The following is an 8,236-nucleotide window of genomic DNA, read 5'->3' as shown; positions in this document are numbered from 1 at the left end:
TTCTTTGTAAAATCACTGAGACGTTATCACCTACCACAATCTGTTCATCCCTTCTCAATTTTTTTGGTTAATGCACAAGTTTTTCAAGAATTTAGCTTATTTTGGCACTTGGTTGATTGCATCTAGCAAGGGGAAGGTTGATATCTATCTTGCGGAATACCTCCAAGATCTCTTTCTCCTTGTCCCGCTTCTTCAGTTTCTCTCACCTGCTAAGAAAGGGAGGCGGATTAGTTTTAGCTTCAATGATTGGGTTAAGGAGTACCACTGGATTTTTGCTATTCCTATCTTCCTCCTCAAGTTCTTTTTCGATCTTTTCTTCATCCTTGTCCTTTGGAATCGTGAGTTCGAGGCCTTGAATTTTCTTCTTGCTTCTTAAGGTCATTGCACTTACATTTTTCAAGTTCAGTTCAGGTTGAGACGGCAATTTGCCGTAAATTTGGGATTTCAGGCGATTGATTGATATTGCCATCTGACTTATATGACTCTGCATCGCTTGTATCTGACCCATTTGATTTCTTATGTTTTGTAGGTCAGATTCCGTCTTTTGTTGACTAACAATTAATTGCTTCATCATTTCTTCTAAAGACGGGCCGGAGTTAGGAGGAGGTGGTGGCTGCTGAGGTTGGTATTGCTGTTGATACCCTTGCTGTTTATTCGGTGCAAAATTTGATTGTGTATTTCCTCCATAGTTGAGGTTGGGGTGATCTCTCCAGTCAGGATTGTACGTGTTTGAGTACGGATCATATGGCTTTCTTGGCGCAAGCACATGACCAACCATGTTTACTTGCTCCGTACTTTCTTCTGAAATCATTGGACACATCTCTGTAGAATGACCCATAGCAGTGCAAATCCCACAAACTTTGGCTTGTGGAGCATTTCCTACAACCAATTACCTAACAAAAGATGTTAATTCAGATAACTGCTGTTGGATAGAAGATGTTTCTACCTCATTCAATCTGCGTATCGGGACATCCTCTCTTGTACCGAATTGCTGCGAGTTCTCGGCCATCCCTTCGATCAACTCCCATGCTTCTCGAGGAGTCCTATTCACCAACGCCCCTCCATTTGCAGTATCAATAATACTCCTGTCTCTGAAAAGTAGTCTCTCGTAAAATTACTGGATGAACAATTGCTTACTTTTTTGGTGTTGAGGACATTTGATGCATAACTTCTTGAATCTTTCCCAGTAATCATAGAGTGACTCTCCTGGGTGTTGTTTGATACCACAAATCTTCTTCCTCAGACTTGCAGTTTGGGAAGCAGGAAAATATTTTTCCAAAATTTTTTTTTCAGCTGCTCGCAAATGGTGATACTACCTGGAGGTAGGTAATACAACCAGTCTTTTGTTGCATCCTTAAGAGAGAAGGGGAATGCACTCATATTTATCTATTCTTCCGAAATTCTCGGGGGTTTCATACTATTGCAAACAACATCAAACTTTGCAAGTGTTTATGAGATTCCTCACCTGGCAAACCATGAAAAGATTGTAAAAGATGAATTAGGCCAAATTTTAACTCAAACGGGGTGTTATCATCTAAAATCGAAAAAGTGATGCATAAGGGCTGCTGATTTAAATTAGGAGCAGCCAACTCCCTTAGTGTCTGTGCATTAGCCATAGTGACTTCTTCTCGACCCGGATCACTAGAAATATCGCCAAGCGAACTTATTGATTTAATTTCTGGATCAAGTCTCTGAGATGCAGCACTAGATTGCTCTTCTCTAAGCTGTCTGGTTTCTTTTCGCATTCGATGCGCGGTCTTCTCTATTTCAGGGTAAAAAATTAATTCACTTATACGAGAGGAACGAGGCATAAACTAAAAAAGACACCAAAAAATTAAAACGAAAATGAACTCAAAAAGAAAACAAATAAACTAACGCCAGTCCCCGACAATCGCGCAAAAAATTCACAAATTGTCGAGCCTGTGCAATAATAATTATCTGTTCAAATAAAATATAATTTCTGTAAATAGTGATAAGTATGGTTGAATCCATAGAGATTGGGAGTAATTCGTTTCTACTAAAGTTCAAGTTATGGAGAGATTTTATGGAAATTAACAATAAACTATGCTAATTGAATATCACACTTAGATAAAAATTAAATGACAAACTGTAAAAACTCAAACAGTATTAGACGGGCTTTAGTCAAGAAATAACTTCGATAATGATTCAACTAATTGATCATCGATGCAGAGATAATTTCAATTATTAACTAATTAAATAAGTTATAACTGTTAAACAAGTGATGACAGTCAACTCCTCCTTACTATGTCGATGACTGATGTACGCCCGTCAATCACTACTTTCATCGAGAAATAATCTTAGGTACGCCCGTAAGATTTAATTCTCCAATTGCATTACAGTATTAGGGGAGCCCTATTCTAACCAAATAACATACTACTAGGGTTATTTTAGATTAGCTGGTATATTCTCCTAACATAAATCTAATCATACCAGTTGCCACTATTTTAGAGCAATTGAACAATTACGGATTCAACGCTCTAATTGACATTAGGTTGCTAAATGAATTCAACGTCCGGACCCAAGGTACTCAATTAATAAAACAATCATAAGCACTACAATCAAAGAATATGCAAATAACAGTAAATAAAAGGAATAAATAAAATTAGCTCGATCTCATAATTTTTAAATGAACCAAAACTTCCATTGTTCCTTGACTAGAAGAAGAGATTTAGTTCATCTCTGTGGAGAAAATCCCACGCAAAATCGCAGAAATACTTGTCACGGACATTGTCCTCAATTGAGATGATTCAATTCGATGGAATAAGAACAAAGCAAAACTACAAAGAATGACTAATTGTTCCTTTTTCTGAATTGTCTACCCGAAGGAATCATAACAAGGAAAAGTCAAAAGTTCCTCTATTATGGTCCTCTGATTCCTTTTTGGAAAAAGCTACCAAAAGAAGAAAAAGGCAGTCTCCTCATTTGACTCCAAGTCTGCCGCATTTGACCAGCGAATAAGGAAACAATCTCTGTTTGGACTCTTATTCCCTTTTACTACTCAAACTCTTCTACTAACTAACGTCAAAATTAATTTCACTAATCCGAAAGTGTACAACTTGGTACCATCACTTTTTGCTCTAACTTCCTACGAACAGTACAAATTCCCAAAAGTAAATAAAATCTGCCGGTTAATGAACATTTGGTAGTATAATGGGAGGGAATTAATTATAAAATATATAACAAAAATACAACCTATCAATTCCCCCCACACTTAGACCATGTTTGTCATCAAACATGAGAATAACAAACAAACACCAATTCCTGACAATGGCTATCACTTCATCTATCTGTTGCCAAGATACTGAGAAAACACATATCAAGCATCAATGGTCGAGATCCAAGAAACATCACTTCAGTTAGCTTCTAAACCGCAGAGTTTTATAATTTATGGCTAACTATTCTAAGAAAAAGGAATGATCGATCAACATTTATCAGCAAATAGTCCAACTATTAACCAAAAACTCAACATAGAAATTAATTATGAATGAATTATAAGTCAAAGGCAATTAAATTAGTAGTTCTAAATTGGCCCTTTTAAAGAAATTATATATATGTGTGTGTATGTTAAACCCGAAGACAACCTAAGAGGGGATGAATTAAGTTGATTAGGTTATGGGCACTTTTTGTTCAATACTAAATTTACACTTTTTTCTAAGTGATCACACAATGAATCAATCAATAAATAAGCAATATCACTTGAGAGAAGTATAAGAGATATGCAATTTAAGGATCACAAGATGATAAATAAATAAAAAGAGAAGAATTGCAAACCAATTGACTATCAAACTCCTCTTAAACCCGAAGATCAATTCACAAAACAATCTTTTTCAAATTGATGAAATAAAATCAATCTTGTGTACAAATGAAGGCTCACTTCCTCCACCCCAAATTTCACTCGGTCAAATTAAGAAATTTTACAATCTCTCAGGATAACTCTCATAAAACTACACTATTGAAGTATTCCCTCACAATGAAAAGCTTACAAATAATCTTACACCACAAAGAGTACAAATGTTCTTTAGAGAGTATTTTCTCACTAAAACTACTCTTGATCTTTTGTATTCTCAGTGTGCAAAAAAAAAAGGTATTTTGAATTTTCTGACTATGCACAATTTATGGGAGACTAAGAAAGTGCTTCATTAAAATTTTCAATGGATAGAAGCTAGCTTAAGAGTCAACTAGTCGTTGGAAGTATTAAACGTCCGATACTTCTGATGCTCGTGTTCGAAAGCGGACAGAGAGTTTGAAAAACCATTTCAATTCTTTCGGACATCCGGTGATGATATTTTTCATGCGATATGATCGTCCGATACCTGCCCTATCTATCGGACGTCCGGTATTGTCATCGTAAGCGTCCGACAGCTTTCGACTTCCTTTTTTCTTTTTTCAATTACTTTTTGAATCAAATTTTTTTAGAGCTGAAAAGCTTTCTCATTGAAAAAATATTAGTTTGAATTATCCAATTATTTTATGAATATCAAAAAATCGGGGATCAAGATCATCATTCTTCCTCTTTTTTATGATTACAAAATAATGGATGATATTTTGAAAAAAAATTTGAGCAAAAACTCCCCCGACACAGAGCATCCATAACCAATTCTAAATCATTCAGTACCAACATGAGCAAAGTAATTTTCATCATAGTCAACATAATTTCATCAAAAACTCCCCCTTCCACATAACAATCATAACCAATTCAAAATTATTTAATAATTTCTCTCCCTTTTTGTCATCATAAATCAGAAAGTAATTGCCATCAAAAGTAACATCATCAACTAACATTAAAATCAATCAATGGCAACCATCACCAGCCAATATCAATAGAAAAATAATATCAAAAAATATCAATGAACATCAATGATATCAACATTTATATCAACCAAAATTCATTAATGGTAACATTCAAATTAAATCGAGCCACAATGAATGGAAAAGGGTGAAATAAGACGAGGCTATTTGAAAGGTTTGGGAGTAATAGAGATTTCATGACGACTTTTGGTTCGAGACTCCAAGATAGCTTCCTTATAACACCAGTAGTCATCAAAAAATCTGATATTTTTTCTCAAAATATGTTTTGGTGAAAACAGAAGAGGAAGTTTTTTTTTGGAGATACTCCAGTGAAATGAATTTTGAATGAGCAAAAATTGGAGTTAAAAACTTTCTATAAGAAAGTTTCCTTCGACTGTCAGTACTAAATTTGAGCAGAAATCTACACATGATGAAATCAAAGTCAATTAGAATTTTCTCAACAAAGTAATTTGAGCAGAAATCTACACATGATGAAATCGAAGTAAATTAGAATTTTCTCAACAAAGTAATAAAACAAGTAAAGTTTCATTTTATTTACATCAGTCCTGTGACCATCAGTAGGAACCAACAGATTGGAAATGATTATAAAAATGATCAGATTTTGAGAACTAAGATCCTCCAACTTGACATCAGCAGGTGTGGTAAAACGAGTATGAAAGTAAGTTATCAGTTTTTCAGTGTGAAAATAATGATAAGCAGTTGAAAATTCTTTATATGAGAAAAAATTTACAATTTTACTACAATAGCTTTCTTCAATTTTTGCTCCCAAAATAAGATTGACAATATCAGAGAATGTCCACTCCATTAACACGAGAAATGAGTTCAGTATGAGAACTACCCTTCCGAAGATTGGCAAAAAACTGATTTAACATCTCAGGAAAGTAGGTGTTGGGCAGGGATAGAATATGAGACAATTTTTGAAAATTAAAAAATTTAAGAACAGGGTCTAAATCAAGCTTACAAAATTCAGAGGGAATGATGATTTTTTGAGTGATGAAACCTTTTTGTGAAATCCATTCAAATTTATCTCTGACATCATCATCAATGAATTTGGCCAATGCAATAGATTATAACTCGGTTTGATTAGTTTTTTTTTTTATCACTAAAAATGCATTTTTCAGACCAACGAGAAGATTTCCTTATTGATGGCACCTCAATTTCTTCATCTCTGAATGAGGTTGTGCATTCGGCACTGGAAAACCCGCCTCTCAATCGCACCATAGTGAAATTTCGAGTGATTTTTTTGCAGAATATGATGAGAATGTGGATGAAATGGACTAATTGTACTATCTAGATGAAAATGAATGCTCGAGTCTGCCAAAATGGGTGAATTTTTTTAAAACTAGATTTTCTGATGAAATTTGGGATTGGATGAATGTTTGACAGTTAGAAGAAAGTTTAGACGCTAATTTGTTTACAAAGAGGCTGTGAGATTGTTTGTGGAATCAATTTTTAGAAATTTTTCTTGAGAAAAAATGAATTTGAACTTTTAAAATTTGAGGGAAAAGAAGGAGTACGTCCAAGAGAGAGAAAGTATTTCTGAACCAAATGAAAGGAAAAACCCTTTACAATACGCCTTTTTTGAGTGTCAGATGGTCGAATAAAGAGAATCGTCCGACACTATCGTCTGATGCAACACTTTTCTAGAAAATAGTTTAGAACACTGTCAGACACTCGTTCATCAACTATCAGACGTACGATAAAGTTTGACCGAAAATTTTTAGATAGTCTTTTCCAAAATGCCTAATTTTGTCTTTAAAAATATAAATTGATCCAAAGGTAAAGCTTTCGTAAGAATATTAGCAATTTGGTCTTTCGAACAAATATTTCATATAAATTCCACCATTTTGGACAAAATCACGAATGAAAATGATGCTTTATGTCTATGTGCTTTATCCTAGAGTGTTGAATGGGATTTTTTGTCAAATTTATGGCACTCGTGTTATCACAGTACATAGGCACATAATCATACACTAGTCCAAAGTCATTCAAAGTATATTTTATTCATAACAATTGAGCACAACATGTACCGACGGCTACATATTTCGCTTCCGCTGTAGATAAAGAGATAGCATTTTATTTCTTGCTAAACCATGATACCAAGTAATTACCAAGAAAATGACATGTATCACTAATACTTTTTCTATCTATTCTACACCCACCAAAATCAACATCCAAAAAATCACATAAGAAAAATTCATGACATTTAGGATACCAAAGATTATAATTCAAGATTCCTTTTAAATATCTAAAAATTCTTTTAACAGCATTTAAATGAGATTCTTTAGGACAAGATTGAAAAAATGAGCACACAAGCAAACGGCAAACATAATATCCGGTCTACTTGCTGTTAAATTAATTAAGCTACCAATCATACTTCTATATTTCTTCTCATCAATTTTCATACCTTGTTCATCTTTGTCAAGTTTGATGGATGTACACATAGGTGTTCTAACTTGTTTCGAATCTTCCATTGCGAATCTTTTGAGAAGTTCCTTTATATACTTTGCTTGATTAATGAATGTACCCTCTTGAGTTTGAAACACTCGGAGTCCAAGGAAAAAATTTAACTCTCCCATCAGACTCATATCAAACTCATTTTGCATAATAATGAAAAAATTCTTACATAAACACTCATTAGTAGTACCAAAAATAATATCATTTACATATATTTACATAATTAGAAGATCATTGGAGATTTGTTTAGTGAAAAGAGTAGTATTCACAATACCCCTTTTAAAATCATTCTCAACCAAAAATCACTTAAACGTTCATACCAAACTCTTGAAACTTATTTTAACCCATACAAAGTTTTTGAAAGTTTAAATACATGATTTGGATATATCTCACTTTTAATCGAGAGGTTGATCAACATAAATCTCTTGATCAATAAATCTATTTAAGAAAATACTTTTAACATTCATTTGGAATAATTTAAAGTTCTTGAAACATGTGAATGCAAGAAATATTCTAATTGATTCTAGTCTAGTTATGGGACCAAATGTTTCATCAAAATCTATTCTCTCTTCTTGAGCATACTCCTTAACTACTAGTCTAGCCTTATTTCTCACAATTTCATCTTTATCATTCAATTTATTTCTAAAGACCTATTTTGTACCAATAATAGGATGACTTTGAGGCCTTTTAACTAGTATCTAAACTTTGTTTTTTTCAAATTGATTTAATTCCTTTTTCACGGTCAAAATCCAATTTTCATCTTTCAAAGCATCATTAACATTCTTAGGGTCAAAATGAGAGACAATAGCAAAATTATTCACTAATTGTTTAGATGAGGAGCGAGTTCTTGCTTTTTTGGATGGATCACCAATAACGAGTTCTTTGAGATGATTTTAAACAAACTCCAAACTTTTGGAAGATCTTTAGATATACCAACACCCTTGTCATC

At 33.5% G+C, this 8,236-nt stretch overlaps 1 non-coding gene across 1 annotated transcript; it reads left to right on the top strand.

The window, feature by feature from the left end:
* The first annotated feature begins 1,139 nt into the window (after positions 1 to 1,139).
* Positions 1,140 to 1,246, top strand: LOC113776571. The gene has a single exon (XR_003469057.1). It is a non-coding gene; the product is annotated as a small nucleolar RNA R71 (small nucleolar RNA).
* The last annotated feature ends 6,990 nt before the right edge of the window (positions 1,247 to 8,236 follow it).

Source organism: Coffea eugenioides, chromosome 6 (genome assembly GCF_003713205.1).
Source record: "Coffea eugenioides isolate CCC68of chromosome 6, Ceug_1.0, whole genome shotgun sequence".
Taxonomy (NCBI): domain Eukaryota; kingdom Viridiplantae; phylum Streptophyta; class Magnoliopsida; order Gentianales; family Rubiaceae; genus Coffea; species Coffea eugenioides.
The sequence above is the reverse complement of the archived record's forward strand: the minus strand, read 5'-3'. Positions and strand labels throughout refer to the sequence as shown.